The sequence below is a fragment of the Lathamus discolor genome, chromosome Z (genome assembly GCF_037157495.1).
Source record: "Lathamus discolor isolate bLatDis1 chromosome Z, bLatDis1.hap1, whole genome shotgun sequence".
NCBI classification, from domain to species: domain Eukaryota; kingdom Metazoa; phylum Chordata; class Aves; order Psittaciformes; family Psittacidae; genus Lathamus; species Lathamus discolor.
The window spans coordinates 94,621,859-94,640,613 of record NC_088909.1 but is presented as its reverse complement, the minus strand read 5'-3'; positions in this window follow the sequence as shown (position 1 = coordinate 94,640,613).

The following is an 18,755-nucleotide window of genomic DNA, read 5'->3' as shown; positions in this document are numbered from 1 at the left end:
TATATATAAGTATTTTTTTCCCTGAAATTGATCTTGCTGTTAGCAGTGTTTCACATACTTCTATTTTCAGTTAATACAGAACCATATGCCATAAAAAGAAATATGATATAGGCTCATTGGTTTTTTTATTGCTCTGAGATGCCCAGGCCAGCTGTAGAATTTGATTATTCACTGGAGAAGTCTTCTCAATTAAAATGGAGATTAATTTGTTCATTAGCATTAAACTCTCTGATTACATCTGAAATGCCATTATCCAGGTACAGTCTCTGACACCTCTTTTTTGGCTCGAGAGCTGATGTCCCCCCCCATCTAGGTTGATTGCAGAGCACAGGCCAGGTGTGTTGAGAAAGGGTCCTTCTTCAGCTGCGCTCCCCACAGTGAGGAGCCCATCTGAAGCCACAGCCACCATGCGAATGTAACTGAGAAGCAGGTGTACCTTGCGTGTTGCAGCCATGGAGTCAGCCTCAAACCAGGATGCTTCTGTGCAGTTGAGGTAGGGTGCATGGCACTTGGAGGGTAGAATGTTCCTCACCCTACTGCAGCAAAGGAGCTGTAGCCTCTCCACTGTCAAGGGAAAGAAACACCTTCTGATATGAGCTACGCTTACCACCAGAAGTCACTGCCCAAATCTGTGTTAGATCTAGTCTGCGCTTTCTATGGTGAGTCATTAGTGCTACAAGCTAACATGGGACTAGTGGAACAATAGCTAGTACTGGCATGAATTTCATTGTTTAAAGAGTAATGTTGAAGGATATATACTTAAGAAAATAAAAGCCAGGAAATTTTAAATGGTTAAAACCAGACAACTGTGGCTAGGAAAAGCTATTTTCTTCATATAAACCTCTGCTTCTTCCTTCAGAGAAGTGACTGATTTAGCCTGGTTTGTACTAATGATGAAAGCAGTCAAGAACAACCAAGAAAAATGCAGCTTCTGATGCCATAAATAGGATTGTTCTGTCACCTACTTAACAAGGCTGTGCCTAGATTTTCCATCATGCATCTCCCCTAAGTTATGATATACTGAAGGTGCAAGAAAATGTTAACTAAATTTTTTGCTTGGCTAGGGTGATCTAATCCTCATTCTTGGACCTTCTGATGGGTTGGGTGTAGATGGATAGCCCTCCTTTTCTAGGCCTGACAGAGCAGGATCTCTCGTCTCTTAGATTCTTGGAAGAATGCTGGAAGGATAAGAGCAGTAGGAAAATCAATGAGTCACAATCTATAATTTACACATAATTCACCATGACTCATTCATGAAATACTTTTGCAGAGTTTCATGTGACAAAACAGTAACTGTAAGCGTAATCATCACCACCTACTTAATCCTCTCTTTACAGCTATGCGGTTCTGAGATTCAAATGCTATTGGGGAGTCATAGCAAATATAAATCAGCACAGAACTGTCAGAAGCAAAAGAACTGAGTGACTTAGAGCAGCTGCAGGGTTATACTTTTTTGTAGGTTTGGTAAGTTCAAGTGGCTCAAACATCTTCAGTTGTCACACAGGTTAAAAAAATCCAGGACTGCTCTCTGATTTTATTTGCATTTAAAGCGTGCTGCTGTTAGTCTGGCAGAACAGATCTTGACAGCTTTGTTAGCAATGATATAATATAGTTGTGTCTGTGGCTATCTAGGGCAGTTTATACAGACTTTCCCTGACTGCTCTTTTCCCAGGCTTCAGAAAACAGGCCACCAGCATTCCTAGCCACCCTTCATAAAATCGCCATCTTACCCAGACCCTGTTGTAGTCCTTATGCAGGAGGGTGGTGAGAGCACATGGTGGACTCCTTTTGGCAAGGGCAGCCTTATCCAGGCTACTCCTTCAAGACCTGCCTTGGTGCTTTTGGAAGATAACAGGCCTTCTGTAATATCACTTAGAATTGCAGCCAGGGCTTTTGTCTTATTGCAGGTTTGCCCTGGAATGAGATCTGTGGGTCTGCCTGTGAACAGGTGTTGATGCTGTGGCTTCAGTGATGCCTGCAGAAGAGGTAGCAGTTGCACAGCTCTTCTGATGAATGTGCCCTTTGTTGTAAGTGCTTAATTTGGTGCTTCATGTTCTCAGTGCTTCTTGCATGAGCTAGATTTAAGCATAGAAGAGAAATTGAAAAAATAATGATTAAATAGACTTTCAATGCAGAGAGAGTTAGAAAGGATTAAAATAAGGAGTCATACTCGCTACATGAGAAAATTCAGGTATCAGTGTTTACACTAAATTAGGGAAGCCACAGCAAATTACTAAATCAGAAGCTTTTAAATAAAAAAGGATGTATGAAACAATCATTGAATATAAATCAGAATCCAACATTCCAAAAGAATCTATGGCAAAGGGCTTGTGCAACTGTGAACTGGCTTATTTTATTATTGAGGAGGGAAGACAAAGAATTGTCTGGTCATCTACCATAAATCCAGAATGCTAGACCTAAACAGAGACTTCTCAGTAGTTGTTAGGATTGCTGTCTTTGTAAGGGAAATTTGCATATTGTGGCTTGGGTTAACAATCTGGTATATTCAATCACTGGCACAAATATATTCCAATATATTAAACATCACATAATTAATCATGGTTCTTAGCCACTGTCACATGAAGATCTTCATCAATAGGAAATAGCTGTCGTAGGAGGAGTTTTTGGGATTGAGGCTGAATGACAAAATGACTTTAAAGGGTTTAATAGGTTTCATCTGATCTTTCAAACTTGTTCATAAGGTTTTTGACACATTAACTTTGTATCTTAAACTTAGTGCACCAAAGAACCAAGCAGGAATGTGGCTCTGTGCTTTTTCTGAAGAAAAAAGTGTTGCTAAATAATATAGCGACTTCTGTCATGAGGGTCCTTAGGTGATGCAGTATCAGCTTGCTTTTGCCCTGGTGATACTCTATCTTTCATAATCCAGTTCAGTACAGAATATCTTTTGAAATACCCTGTAAACTTTTAAAGTGCATTCAGTTTCATATCTGACTAGCAACAGCTGACTAGTGAGGGTTGAAGTTAAGGAAAAGTAAAAAATTACCAATAGTAGCACAAAAGCCACCTCTAATACTTCAAATGATCTGTTTGTAGACAAGTGAGAAAATTCAACAATACAACAATACAGAAAATTCAACAATCCAATTAAGAGCAAAAATTCTGGTATACTGATTTAAATAGCATGTGCTACGTAATGATATGACATTATTCTAAGTCTGTGAAACACTAACTCAACAGCCAAAGGAAAACAATTAAAGGAGATGATACCATAAAGTAGCAGTTCCACTGACTCCTGATGAAGTCAATAGAATGTGAAATCCTAGAGAGGAAAACTAAAATTCAGGAATTATCTCTAGAATCTATAGTTAACAATCTTTTGAAAAAAAAAAAGTTGTTTATGGCATTATTTATTCTGCTGTCTTATTGTATAAGCAATCTTTAACAGGGGACAAATGTGCTAAGCAAATGACTCTCAATAATTTAATATTTAGTCCTTAAAATTTATTCCAGCCCTCAAGCATAATCTGCAATCATCAGCATATAAAATAAGACAGACTAATATTGAATCATTGACTGAGAGGGATCCTAAGAAATTGTCTAATTGTTCCATACCCAATACCAGCACTAATTTATAATTCTCTCTCAGTATCTGTGAAGTATCTGTGAGGTATTTAACAAACAATGGATATTGCACAGCCTTGTCAGGCAGTCTGTTTCACTGGTCTTCTCTTGACAGAAACGCTTCTAATATCTGGTCTCAACATTTTTAACTATTAAGTTATTTAGGTTTTGTCCTGTTGTGACCATGTGTCTGTTATAACTTTTTGTCCTATTGTGACCATGAATGGCTTGCTTCCTTTCATCAGAAGTGTATAAACCTGCTAAAAGTGGCTTATATAACCTTTGAATATCCTGGGATATTTAATCTAAAGAAGAGAACAATCTTTGATACAGGTTCTTCATTCTTCTTTGATCATGCTTCCTGCAGCTTTTCTTCTGTTTTCTAGGGTTGTCCTATGCTTTTGAAAATTGTAAATAAGGGCTACTCTTACTAATTAGAGCATTTTGATGAGCTTGTGAGCATTTCAGATAGTGGTTCTGATTATGGTCTTTTCTCTTTGGCAAATTTATTTTCATTCTGATAAAGATGGTGAAAGAGAAAATACAAACTTCTTGCAACTTATTCCAATACATTTCTCCATCTAAAAAGGATAATGTCAATGTGCAATGCAAATCATGTAATAAATAATCATGTGCAAATTTTTAATTTCAAAGGAAGGATATGCAAAAAGCACTTGCTTTTTATTGTTTCGGGTTTTTTCTGGGTTTTGTCTTTTGTTTCTTGTTGTTTTGGGTTTGGTTTTTTTTTTTTTTTGAGGGGGGAGGGGTTTGGGGGTTTGGTTTGGGTTTTTAATTTTGTTTGGTTTTGGTTTTCTGTTTTTTTTAAAGAAAATGGAATTGGTTATGAAGTCCTGATAATGCCATTTTTGTTATTTTGTCAGTACTGTAGATATAAAAGCTTTTATGGAGCCTATACCACAAGAACCACAAGTGTAGGTCATGCATTCTCTCTGCAGCTAAAGTTGTCTTGTAACTACTAGACATCTTGATGACATGGGCCATGTCAGTTGAGAAAATTCAATTTTCCTCAAACTTTTTTCACTTTTTTACTTAAGTTGATTCCACCTCAGCATTTTTGTGGTGTCGGATGTGTGGTGTCAGTTTATTCTTCAGAGGAAAATCAAAATCTGTCCTAGACAAGACAGCATTCCTGAAGGAAACAGAAAATAAGCATAAGGTTTTCTGAAGTGGGCTAGGTTAATTGGTGTCTCTGAAAATGAGGCTGTGAGATTATATTGTTTCAGTTAGGAAACAGATCGATTTTATAAGACAGTTCCTTTTATATGATTGAATTAACTTTAAGCTTCCTTATGAGCTATTCATATTGATGTACAAATATTCTACTAGGAAAAAGAAAATACTTTCTGAGGATGTAATTAATTTGTCTTGATCTGTTCTGTAGCTTAAATTAAAACAGAGCGTACGCATTACACTTGAGCAGCTTGCTAAGACACCAGCTGAACTGATTGATAGTCTTCTGGATGAAATGTCAGCTTTCTTCCTAAATAAAATAAATTCAAGTGAACATCTTAAGATAGAAATACAAAATGTAAGCACTGTGCTTTAAAATGATCCATTAGGTGCACCCCATAGTAACAAGAATTGAAGGTCCCAGTTGTTTTAAGTTGAACCATAAAGCGAATCCTAAACAGTGCATCATTTTGCCCTAGATTCCTTCCAGCACAGTTCAGGATGCTCCCTGACAAGCATACATAATCCTCTGAGAAGCTTCGTATTGTGAAGTTCTCTTTTAGGTCCAGTTTTAAATAGATTAGTTTTTTTGTATTTTGTTACTTAACTCCCAAGACTGTGATTACATATACACAGAAATTATGTCAGAAATTAGTAATATTCTGTTGCTTATACAAATTCTGTCTGGTCTTGTGTTCATTTGTATGAATCTGCAACATACACAGGTTGTTATGTTCTGCTTTCCCTGAAGCAGAAACCACATCTAGAAAAGGTCACTTAAACATCTACAAGAACTGATGTTTGCTAGTCCATATAAGTCTTTGGTCTTTGTATTTTACTCCTGTTGTTTATTATTGTTGTATATTACAACTTGTATTTTGTTATCTTCTCTGTCTGAGAACAGACTTATGTCTTTTTTCATCGGTTTGTTTGGTTGGGGTTTTTTTAGCTTTTCCTTATACAGCAATTAATATTGCTTTTATTTGAAGCTGGTCATTGTATAACCAGCTTGCAACTCTGGCCATTTTAATTGAACTGTATGACTTCAGTGAATAAAACAGGAGTATCCTATATGAAACAGTAGTGACAACTGTTTAAGTTGAAGCTTACAATTGGTTTTCATCATGATTACTCTGGCAGTATCTGACATTATTCAGTTCCCATAAGCCTGAACAGTAGTCTCCAATAATGGAGGTGATCAACGTGTTGAGAGCCAGTCTGGTGCCCAAGTATACTGACTATACTGCATATTCTTCATCTCATTGGGCTCTTCAATCTTCACTAATATACCAGATGAACAGGCCTTGAATCTCTTTAATGTATGCTGGACACAGATGAAATGTATGGGGAGTATAGGTGACTGTCTTTCGCTTTTCAAAATTTGCAAAAAGGCTGGGTTTTAATAAAGTGATCAATAACTTTTTAGAGGCAGATAGCACAACAGGTCAGGATTATGTTTTGAGTTTTATACCAGTATTGTCTTGCAGACTCTGAATAGTCCTGTTCAATTTTCTTTTCCCTTTGACTTCAGTGAATGGTGTCTGTGTTATATGATTGACTTTTTTTTATGAATTTCAAATGGATGAAAGCTACATGGAAAAGGAATGTTTAACATTGCTTTGAATGAGAATTTGGTTATCTACATCTGAATTCAATTATGGTTGCACTAAATTTTTGGGAACAGCTGCTTGCACTACAATTTGGTAGAAAACCCCAGGCTTTTGGCTTCTAGAAATTAAGCCTGCTGTGGACTAACAGCATAGAGAAATTTGATTTGCAGTCATTGATTACATACCTTTTGTATTCTTGAAATACTTCAATCTGTAGTATTGTAAGGGCAGTGAAACTTCATTCTACAGAACATACTCATTCTACAAAAACACTAGTTTCATTTGTTTCATTTTAAAAGCTAATTATTTGGATAGTTCCATTTGAGCTTTCATTGTTGTTTTCTCTTTTGCCAACTCTGTCTTCTAGAATCAGAAAAATAATTGGAGTTAGAATGTTTATTACACATCTCATATTTGAAGGTAATATCCGGTAGTTTTTGATTCCACTGTTCAACAGTTATAAAACAATTGGAGATGATGGCTTTCCCAAATATTTTCTTGTACACTGTTTTCAAAGTAAACGTCTTTAAATATGTATGGTTCTAGATTTAAGCTGTAATTTCATTCTGATCTTTTTGTTGTTTCCTGTTTCGCTCCCTCATGCTTTATAGAATCATAGAATCATAGAATAGTTAGGGTTGGAAAGGACCTCAGGAACATCTAGTTCCAACCCCCCTGCCATGGGCAGGGACACCTCACACTAAACCATCCCATCCAATGCTTCGTCCAACTTGACCCTGAACTCTGCCAGGAATGGATCATTCACAGCCTCCCTGGGCAACCCATTCCAGTGCCTCACCACCCTAACAGGAATTTCTTCCTTATATCCAATCTAAACTTCCCTTATTTAAGTTTTAACCCGTTACCCTTTTTCCTGTCACTACAGTCCCTAATGAAGAGTCCGACCCGAAGAGTCCCTCCCCAGCATCCTTATAAGCCCCCTTCAGATACTGGAAGGCTGCTATGAGGTCTCCACGCAGCCTTCTCTTCTCCAGGCTGAACAGCCCCAACTTTCTCAGCCTGTCTTCATAAGGGAGGTGCTCCAGTCCCCTGAACATCCTCGCGGCCCTCCTCTGGACTTGTTCCAGCAGTTCCATGTCCTCTTTATGTTGAGGACACCAGAACTGCACACAATACTCCAAGTGAGGTCTCACAAGAGCAGAGTAGAGGGGCAGGATCACCTCCTTCAACCTGCTGGTCACGCTCCTTTTGATGCAGCCCAGGATACGGTTGGCTTTCTGGGCTGCGAGCGCACACTGAAGCTGGCTCATGTTCATTTTCTCATTGACCAGCACCCCCAAGTCCTTCTCTGCAGGGCCGCTCTGAATCTCTTCTTTGCCCAACCTGTAGCCGTGCCTGGGATTGCTCCGACCCAGGTGTAGGACCTTGCACTTGTCATGGTTGAACTTCATAAGGTTGGCATCAGCCCACTTCACAAGTGTGTCGAGGTCCCTCTGGATGGCATTCATTCTCTCCAGCGTATCAATCGGACCACACAGCTTGGTGTCATCGGCAAACTTGCTGAGAGTGCACTCAAACCCACTGTCCATGTCACCCACAGAGATGTTGAACAAGACTGGTCCCAATCCAGATCCCTGAGGGACACCACTCATTACTGGTCTCCAGCCGGACATTCAGCCGTTGACCACAACTCTTTGTGTGCGGCCGTCCAGCCAGTTCTTTATCCACCAAGTAGTCCATCCATCAAATTGATATCTCTCCAACTTAGAGACAAGGATGTCATGTAGGACAGTGTCTAACACTTTGCACAATTCCAGGTAGATGACATTAACTGCTCTACCCGTGTCCATCAATTCTGTAGCCCCACCATAGAAGGCCACCAAATTGGTCAGGCAGGATTTCCCCTTAGTGAAGCCATGCTGGCTGTCACCAAGCACTTTGTTATTTTTCATGTGCCTTAGCATGCCATCCAGGAGAATCTGGTCTCAGGATTTTGCCAGGCACAGAGGTGAGACTGACTGGTCTGTAGTTCCCCGAGTCTTCCATTTTCCCCTTCTTGAAAATGGCGGTTATATTTCTCTTTTTCAGTTGTCGGGAACTTCACCTGACTGCCATGATTTTTCAGATATGATGGCCAGTGGCTTAGCAACATCGTTTGCAAGCTCCTTCAAGACCCACGGATGGATTTCATCAGGTCCCATGGACTTGTGTACATTCAGGTTTTTAAGATGGTCTCAAACCAGATCCTCTCCTACAGTGGGCCCAAGGTCTTCATTCTTGCAGTCCCTGCATCTGCCTTCCAAGACTTGGGTGGTGTAGTCAGAGCCTTTGCTAGTGAAGACCGAGGCGAAGAAGTCACTGGGAACCTCAGCCTTCTCCAAATCCTGTGTAGCCAGTTCTCCCGAAAGCTTCCTCAGGGGGCCTATGTTGTCCCTACTCTGTTTTTTGTTTGCTGCGTACCTGTAGAATCCCTTCCTGTTATCCTTAACATCCCTGGCTAGGTTTAATTCTAACTGGGCCTTAGCCTTCCTAACCTGGTCCTAGCTTCCTGGACAACATCCCTGTACTCTACCCAGGCCACCTGTCCTTGCTTCCATTTTTTATAAGCCTCTTTTTTCCTTTGAATTTTCCTCAGCAGCTCCTTATCCATCCAAGGAGGTCTCCTGGCCCTCCTGCTGCACTTCCTTCTAGTTGGGATGCAGCACTCCTGAGCTTGCAGTAGGTGATCCTTGAATATCAACCAAGAGTCTTGGGGCCCCCAACCCTCCAGAGCTATATCCCATGGAACCTTACTAAGCAGGCTCCTGAAGAGGCCAAAGTCTGCTCTTTTGAAGTCCAGGGCAGTGAGCTTGCTGCACGCTTTTCTCACTGTCCAGAGGATCTTGAATTCAACCATCTCGTGATCGCTGCATCCAACACTGCCCTGGAGCGTCACATTTCCAACCAGCCCTTCCCTGTTGGTGAGCACAAGGTCAAGCATGGCACCTCTCCTTGTCGGCTCCTCTATTACTTGCAGAAGGAAGTTGTCTTCCACACAATCGAGGAACCTCCTGGATTGCTTGTGCCGTGCAGTGCCATCGTTCCAACAGATGTCAGGGTGGTTGAAATCCCCCATGAGAACAAGGGCCTGCGAGCGTGAGGCTGTTCCTATCTGTCTGTAGAGTGCTTCATCCACAGGTTCTCCTTGATCAGGCGGCCTGTAACAGATCCCCACAGTAATGTCTCCCACGGCTGTTTTCCCTTTAACCCTGACCCACAAACTCTCTGTAAACTGCTCACCTGTCCCCAGGGGGCAACTCCCCCTCCCCGCCTGCCAGGCCTGTCCTTTCTAAAGAGCCTGTAACCTTCCATTCCAACACTCCAGTCATAGGAGCCATCCCACCATGTTTCTGTGATGCCTATTATATCATACCCCCGTAGATGTGCACACATATGTAATTCCTCTTGTTTGCTCCCCATGCTACGGGCTTTTGTATAGAGGCATCTAAGCTGAGATCCAAATGAAGCTGGTTCATTGTTTGGAGTGGCTGGAATATCTCTACCTTCCTCCGAGCACTTATTATAGGTTCTGGCAACTGACTGGGTGTGTTGGGATGGAATGATGCCCCCGTCCCCCAACACATCTAGTTTAAAATATCCTTAACAAGTCTAGCAAGCCTCCTACTATAGCACCCAGCTGTTTGTGACAAAACCTCATACTTCAGGGTAAAAACACTGAAAACTAAAAAGTCTGATAGGTTTTTTTACATGCAGGTGCCTACGCAGCGTACAGTATTTAATGTAAGAACCTGCAAGTTTATAGTGCACTTCCACACTCCCTGGCTGTGCTTTCCTGCACTAGTGAATACCATAGAGTCTCATTGTTTCTTGTAACTTTAGTTGCCAAAGTTTCGAGTTTAAGTGTTCTCACTTCTACTGCAGAGAGGCGTCTTGAATATTAGAGTAAATCAGAAGTCACTGTGACACATAAATTCACCTTTAAAAAAATTATAATTGTGTAAATCAGTTACTGCACAAGTTACTCTTTCCAGATCTTCTTTATACTCATTGCAAAGAAACTTTTTTAAAAGCTGTGATTTATTGCCTAAAAATGCTTTCATCTTTCCTGTGAGTCTTCAGTAACCCTCCTGAGCCATTTTACAGATATTTGAGACATTACAGACAGAGCCTAATGTAACTAACAGTGTAGCTAAGCTTGCTTTATTTGCCTTGTACCAGTCTCCACTGCAATTATGAAGTTTTGCATAGCAACCTGAGGGACATCTGTTTGCTTGCATCTTACTGTGAAGACATCTATAATACTGGATGTACTCCAGGCACTGTTAACACTTGTTCTTTTTCATTCTTTTATGTCAAGAAAAACATCAAATGCACTTGGTAAGCAGGAGCAAAAAAATAAACTAGCAAAGCACTTAAGAACAAGAGAAGGCACTTCTAAGTCTATAATTGCATAATAAGCTATGGACTTTTAGCTTTTCAGGAAAACATTTTTGTCTTAAAGTTTGTTCTGATTAATCTACAGAATTAAACCGGAAATGAGAAATGTCCAGTTCTGCCCCTTCCCTCCCCCGCCACCAGCCCTGGTCCTGCTGCTTGTTTACAACTGATAAACATCCCAAAATGGTCAACATTTAAAAGGAAGTTGAAGACATCAGGGAAGTTCAGGACCTGCTGGACATCTTAATTCTGTATTAGGAAAAAAAGATTTTGAAGTGAAATCCTCTTTTATTTCATCCCATCCATAAAATTATCCTCAAAAACACACTAGATGAAGAACAAAGCATGAACAGACATGCACCAGAGGTTCCTTATCAACAGAAGTTTGAGTAACCGGAATAATTCAGCAGGCTTCTAACGCATTTTGTCCATTAAGGCTTGTGACCATTTTAGACAGCTATGAATTTTTGTTGTGATTCTCCTGTTTTCTGATATGATCATGAGATGAGTGCCTGACAGTTTGTTTTGCTTTTGGAGCAAGTGTGATTACACGTATAAACATTTTCTTATGTATAGGAATTACCTTGCATTTCTGAGAGCTATTAATCTTGTCTGCTTTAACCTGTTAAGGTTGTTGTGGTGTTGAGATTTTTTTCGAAATGAACTCGTCCAGTTTTCTGTACCCATTCATGACAATCTGAGCTAACAATGACCATTATTTTGTGGGCAGGCATAGCCGCAGCATAACAAAATCAGTAAGTACTTCTGAGAAGTTAATGTGCATGTGACAAGCTACTCATTACAGAACTGGAACTCCAGTCCATGTATCTTGTGCTGTAAAGACCAAACTATTAAAGAGCACTAACCATCTGTGCTTCTTCTCGTGGCTGTCACTGCTAACAAAGCTTTCTTCACTAACCTCATGCACTCTGTTATCTCTCTCTTTGGTGTTTGCTGTTTGTGACTTTGTTTCTGAAGTGAGAGGCTCCATTTATAAATCCATAACTGTCACAGTAAACAAGCAGATGATTATCTCTTTACCAGATACTTTCTCTGTTTGTAGGGGCATGCAGACCTGACACCATGCAGTGGTCAGTACCATGGGATGATGGTGTTGACAATGAAACAATGTTCTGGTGCCTGGAAAATTCATTGCTGTGCATGCTGGTTGTTAAAATTCAAATTAAGAGGAAGCCCTGACGCCTAAACTAGGGAAAAATATCCAAAGTAGAACAGGACTGTGAAGACATATTCAGCCAGCTGTACTTTTATATTATAATACAAAATGTGATAGGAAAAAATAGGTATTTCTTCTTAATAACCAATTTTATACTAAAAAAAAAAAAAAAAAAAAAAAAGAAATCCTTTTCTCTCCCTCTCCTCAGGCTGTTTGGGTAACATTTAGCTCATATCATTAGACAACATGGAAACATTCGTGAGAAGGCTATGAAGAACTGGAGGATAATAACAAAGTTAGGTGCCTGGGAGGCAGAATGACAGATGAGACTGACTGTTGTCAGTACAATGCACAATAAAAGAGATAATTGTGACTGCAAACATACCTTGAGGTGGTGTTCTAAATTAACAGCACCTTTAAGGGAAAAGGATCTGTGCACAAGTCCATGAAATTATTTGCCTAAAACAAAGTTGTACACTAGGAAACCAAATAGGAGAATAACATTGGAAGAGTGATAATAAGGATTTCTGTGATCATATTACACCTTGTATAATGAAGAGTAGGAAGAAATATTGAATATACTATATTAGCTATAAAACTTGATTATTCTTTATGTCAGATTCTGTTTATCCTATTTAGAAAGAGAAAAAATATGTAGCATGTATACATGCCTTCTATTTAGTCTCAAATTTGTACATATTAAATGTATATCATTCAGGGCCTTCTATAGCTAAAATAAAAATACTACTTTTTAAAATAGCTGGTTAATACTAATGAAACGGTGCTTATTTATTTGCAGAAAGAAATGCAGTTCCTCAGGAAATATAATGAGCTGAAGTGAGGTAAAATGAAGGCATGTTATGTGGGAGAAAATTGTTCCAGTGTTAGCTCGTTTGTGTTGTGTCATAGGAGAATTTGAATGCATGAGAATTTGCTGGTTGTGGATCAGATCATTCTGAGTGCCATCACATGGCACATACAGAACTATCAATCAGTTGATGTGGCCCAGTCATCATGGGTTTATGAAAGTCAGTTCCTGCTTGACGAAACCCATCTCCTTCTACGAGATGGTCACCCATGTAGTGGGTGAAGGAAAAGGTGTCAATGTTGTTCATATGGACCTTAGTAAAGCCTTTGACACAATTTCCCACAGGATTCTCTTGGAAAAATTGGCTGCTGATGGCTTGGAGTGGCATAGAGTTTGCTAGGTAAAAACTGGCTGGATGTTCAGGCCCAAAGAGTGGTGATGAGTGGTGGTGAATGGTGAACGGTGGTAGTTTGCAATCAGTCACTAGCGGTGTGACATAGGACTCAGTACTGGGGGTGGGTCTGCTTAATATATTCATCAATGATCTGGATGAAGGGATCAACTGCACCTTCAGTAAGTCTGCAGACAGCACCAAGTTCGGTGTGAGTGTTAATCTCCTGAAGGATAGGAAGGCTCTGCAGAGGGATCTGAACAGTCTGGGTCAATGGGCTGTGGCCAATGGTATGAGGCTCAAAAAATCAAAGTGCTGGGTCCTACAGTTGGGTCTCAACAACCCCATGCAATGTTCCAGTCTTGGGGCAGAGCGGCTGGAAAGCTGCTCAGTGGGAAAGGACCTGGGGGTGTTGATTGACAGAGCTGAACATGATCCAGCTTGTGCCCAGGCAGCCAACAAGGCCAACAGCATCCTGGCCTGTATCAGCAATAGTGTGGCCAGCAGGGCCAGACCAGCGATCATCCCCCTGTACGGGGCACTGGTGAGGGTGTACCCCGAATCCTGGTTGTTTAATTTGAGTTGTTTAGGCTGAATGGAGGTTGTTGCTCTCTGCCTGAAAGGAAGTTGTTGCAGGATGGAGGTGTTGATCTCTTTTCCTTGGTAGCAAGTGACAGAACAAGAGAAAACATCCTCAAGTTGATTCAGGGGAGGTTTAGGTTGGATATTAGGAAAAACATCTTCACCAAAAGGGTTGTTAAGCATTAGGACAGGTTGTCCAGGGAAGTGGTTGAGTCACCATCTATTTAAAAGTCTTACACACATATCATTTAGGGCCATAGTTTAGTGGTGGAATTGGCAGTGATAGGTTTCTATTTGGACTCAATTATCTTAAAGTTCTTTCCAACCTAAATGATTCTATGATTCTTATTTGAAAGAAAATTCTGCAACTTTTTGGCTTTTGACTGAATGATGCAATCAGCAATACTACTAGACTCTAAAATAATAACTAATAGTACAGGACTGTCTGCATCTGCTCTGCAGATGTAGTCAGGTGGACTTCAAGTCCATCTCCTGGTTTTTGGATGAAGTCTCCTGGACTTCTTGCAAAGTATATAATATAACTTTTCAGACTTAGTAATGAGATGCTTTCATGTGTCAGTTTACTCTCTAGAATTTGAACTACTTTGCAATGTTCAGTTGAAGATGACACTAGATTCAATATGCTGCTGTGGAAATAATTTTTGACTGGTTTATATTTTTGTTATTTTACTTTGCTCAAAAAAGTCTCAAAACAATTAGGAAAATCTTTAAGATAATGGTTGAATTTCAATGAGTACTCTTGGAGCCACAACTGTCGATGAAATCCAGCGTCTGAATGTCATTTTCATTTTGATCAAACATTGCACCCTAAGACTGCAATTTATTCAGTAACTGTGAAGCAATTATGTCAGCTTGATCACCATCTGCACTAGGCACATTTTCAAATCAATGCTATTCTTTTCTATTTTTTCTTGAAAGCGGGAGGCCTTTGTTAATCTTATATAACATTGAAAATAAAATAATGTCCTCATGGAGCTCCATCTATCATAAAAGCAAAACAAAATATGAACCCCTTACAATATGGACTTAATTTCTCTATTGGCACATTCATAAGGCAAATTGTTACAAGAAAACAAAATGCCTGGATTCTGTTCATGCACTCAGCAAGTACCTACCTAACTTACCAAAATGCATCATTTAAACTCAGACTAAAGACCTCATCTTGAAAGAGTTCAATAAAGATGTTGAACTGTCACAATTCATGTAGGACCTGATTCTGAAATCAGCAGTGTGCTGGAGACCTTCTGTCCTCCTGTACTGTGTCAAAGAAATCAGCAAGTTATCTAAGGGTATAGAGTTCTGTCATTCTGTATAAACTGCAGGCTTGGCATTTCAGAGTGAAAGAGATGCTCTTAATTGTAATAATTTTGTCATGTTCCTGCTCCAAGGAATTTCTGAAATAAGTGAGACAAATGTGCATGATATTAAGAGAACTTCTCATGTAGTTTCCCTGTTCTAAACTAGAAAATCCATATCCAAATTTGAATTCAACCTGTGTTTGAATACTTTGTTAGATTTAGTGAGCAAGCATAGAGAAATTGTGCTCATGTTGCCACCTTCATTAGGGCTTGGACCTTCTATTAATACTGAGAGAAATCTCTTTTTGACCCTGGCCTTTTGGAATACAATTACAGGAAGTACAAACTCCTTTGTAGGTTGCAGTTTCACTACTTCAATTTTGTACCAACAGCGCAGAAAACATAAAAACGTAAGGGAGGCCATTAATAACATAAAAGAAACAATAGTTCAGCTTGGAACCTGATCTGTGACAGTGGTGAAATATGAATTCTTAGGGCAGAATGAAACAAAAAGGGATTTTTTTATTACTTTGTCTCCCAGCACTGAAATGAAAGTATTTCAAGAAGAGGCTTAGATAGTGTCTATGTACTTTATATATTTCTCTTCCAGAGTTTCAGCATTCATGATGTTCTGCTGCAAAGAATTCCAACCATTTACCTACATTCTATGAAAACTACTTTATTATGCATTTTAATGGGAAAAATTGAAAACTATTAAAATGTTTATACACTGATAAGGTCTGTAACTTCTGTAATTGAGGAAATGAATCTTATACCTAGAGAAGAAAAAAAATAACAAACCTACTTGTACTATGGTTCTAGTTTACTTTTGGATTGTATGGAGGGGAGAAGTATGATTCTGTTCTTACTATAATTAAGGGAAAAGGTGTATTTTTGTGAATGAACAGGCTTACTCAGACTCAGGGAAAACCTTCTTCAGCTTTTCATCTGTGGATGAAAGCAGCTTGAGGTCTACCATATCTATATGCTGAATGCTTTTAAAGGGCAATGGTTTAATGCTGTGTGGTTTAAAAGGGCATCCTATGTTTCAATAAGCTGCACCTCAAGGATGCTCATCCTGAGGCATGAAAGTGTTGTACGTAACCCACCACCACTTGGATGACCTGTCATGAGTAACAGGGGAAAGATAAAACTTTGATTCTTGAAGAGCAGGCAGGTGCTCTTACTGTAGTTTCAACCTTTATTTCTCTGAACAAGGTTGCAGGCTATTTAGTTTAGCAACCTCTAAACCCAGTGAATTTAATCTTTATATTAAGAAAAAAGGCACAGAGTTTAACCTTGGGCCCTGCATGGGGCTTAACAAAGGTAGATAAATGTGAAGTCAGGTACCAGGAGGGAATAATCCTGAGCAGCCACCCACTCCGGACACTGCCTTTCTGGGCAGTGCCTGCTGGGCAGCAGCTGTGCAGAGCAGTCCCTGGGGCCCTTGGGGACAGTGAACTGCACAGGAGCCACCCTGTAGCTGCAGCAGCAAGGGCAATCAGCATTCAGTGCTGTAGGAACGGGACCGCAGCAAGGAGACGAAGGGATGTGATGATTCCCCTCCACTTGGCACTTCTTGGACCATACCTGGAGAAGTGTGTCTAGCTTTGGTCTCCTCCAGCTAAAGAGAAACACTGAAAAACTGGAGAGGGTCTAGTGGAGGGCCACTGAGGTGGAACATAATTGTATTCTTCCAATGCCTACAAGATAGTGCTAGAGAAGATGGAGGTACACTCTTGTACAAGAGTATATGATGACAGGACAAGAGGCAACAGGCATTTCTTCAGGAACAATTGTGTGTATAAGTGGATATAAGAAAAATATTTTTTGCTGTCAGAACAGTTAAATATTGGAGTAGACCACCCAAAGAATTGGTGGAATCTGGGAGAGTCAAAACCTACCTTAACAAATCCCTGGAAAATCTAATACAAACCTCTCCCTTCAGCAGGAAGTTGAACCAGATGATTTCCAGGGGTCCCTTTCAGTCTAGACATCTGTGACTGTAAAAATAGTCAATGTCTTGTGGCCTTGTTTATCTCATTGGTAGTCAGTAACACAACCCATAAATGGAAGAAATCTATATGCGAATTCTGAACTTCATTTCTGCATATAGTCTTATCATTGTGAAAATCGGGGAGCAAAAGTTAGCTGTGAGTTAGAGCAGTACGGAACCAGAATGGAACTACACAGCTGAGCCCCAGTGTTTTGAATGGCACTCAGATATCACCTGCAGTACTCAGTGATGTTCAAAGCATGTCTTTGCAAGGGAACTTTGTATTTATGTTTTGTATTTTAAGGTTCATTAATTTTACTTTATCCAAAACATAAAGGTGTGTACCATAAATCACTGACTGGCTATCTCTGCACAAGACTCATTCTTTGCTACACTGCATTACTTTTGATTATTCCCCATATGCTTCTCGTCACCATCTTTGCATTACCTTTGATCACTTACTGACTTCATTATATAGATCAGTGAAGACATAAATGATATGGGATAGAACATGATAAACTTCTGTGGATTTTGCTTAATAGAGTAAGGAAGAGCAATGAAATAATTAGGCAGCAGACTTAAGCTAAATTATCAAAAGTGGAGAATTTTTCACACCACAGTTGTTAAAATGGGAAGTGCTTAGACACAGGTTTGTGGAGTCAAAAGTGGAAATACTCCTCTACTAAAATGTTTAACCCTCATTTTGTGAGCTCATGACTGTTAAACACTCTGTGTAACTTTCTAGCTCAGAGTATCCAAGTAAATTACTAGTTCTTTGAAGCTTGGAAGTCATGCCAGGATAACAATTTCTTCTTTGGTTTCTGCACGTCTGTGCTCCTGACCCCTGTCAGTGGTGGCATCCTTGACCATGTGGGTGTTGTGTCTTACATGCTGTCACAATTCTGTTCTTCAGTTGCGTTCAGGAATTTTGGGAATCAGTTTTTGTCCATAAACAGAAGATAAAATCACATAAATATATGAATGAACAGTAGTTGAAAGAATAATCCTGGACTGCCTTTGTACACTGTGTGTGAAGTTTTTTGGTTTATTCATGGATATAGTAAGCAGATGCAAATATTTGCAAGTATACACTGTTATAGAAAGGAAGTAAGTTTTTTACATTAATCAAGTTCATTCATTCATTCAAATAGAAAAATACCATGCAGCTTAAATGATCTGCTAATTGGCTCAACTAATCAATAATTAATAGCAAATGCTCAATTTCCAGTTGGCAAACAATCTACAGCCTAAAATACTTGCACAAACTTTTCACTGTGTAATAAAGACAATGACTAGACGTGGGGGGGAGGCAAAGTTCACTTTAGCAAATGTCTCTTATCTGCGTAATTTCCCTCCTTGTGTTCCTTAGTGGGTTTTGTATAGCTGTGAAGGACTATTGTAGTAACAGTAATGTTTCTTTCTTTGTGAGTCTACCCTCTCTTGACCTCACAATTCTCCATATAGAACTAGATATAGGGAGCACATAAAGAAATGCGGAAATACTATTAGGGATTAAACCTGTTTAGCTGGGTTTAGGCAATGTGAGAAGTAACCATGAAACACAAATTTTAGGTTGTTTTTTATTATTTTTTTTTTTGGGGGGGGGGTGTTGCTTGTTTCCGGTTTTGTTGTAAGCAAAGGGAAGAACTGGGAATATAACCTAAAATATAGTTTAGGAGTTGATTAAGCAAATTTGTG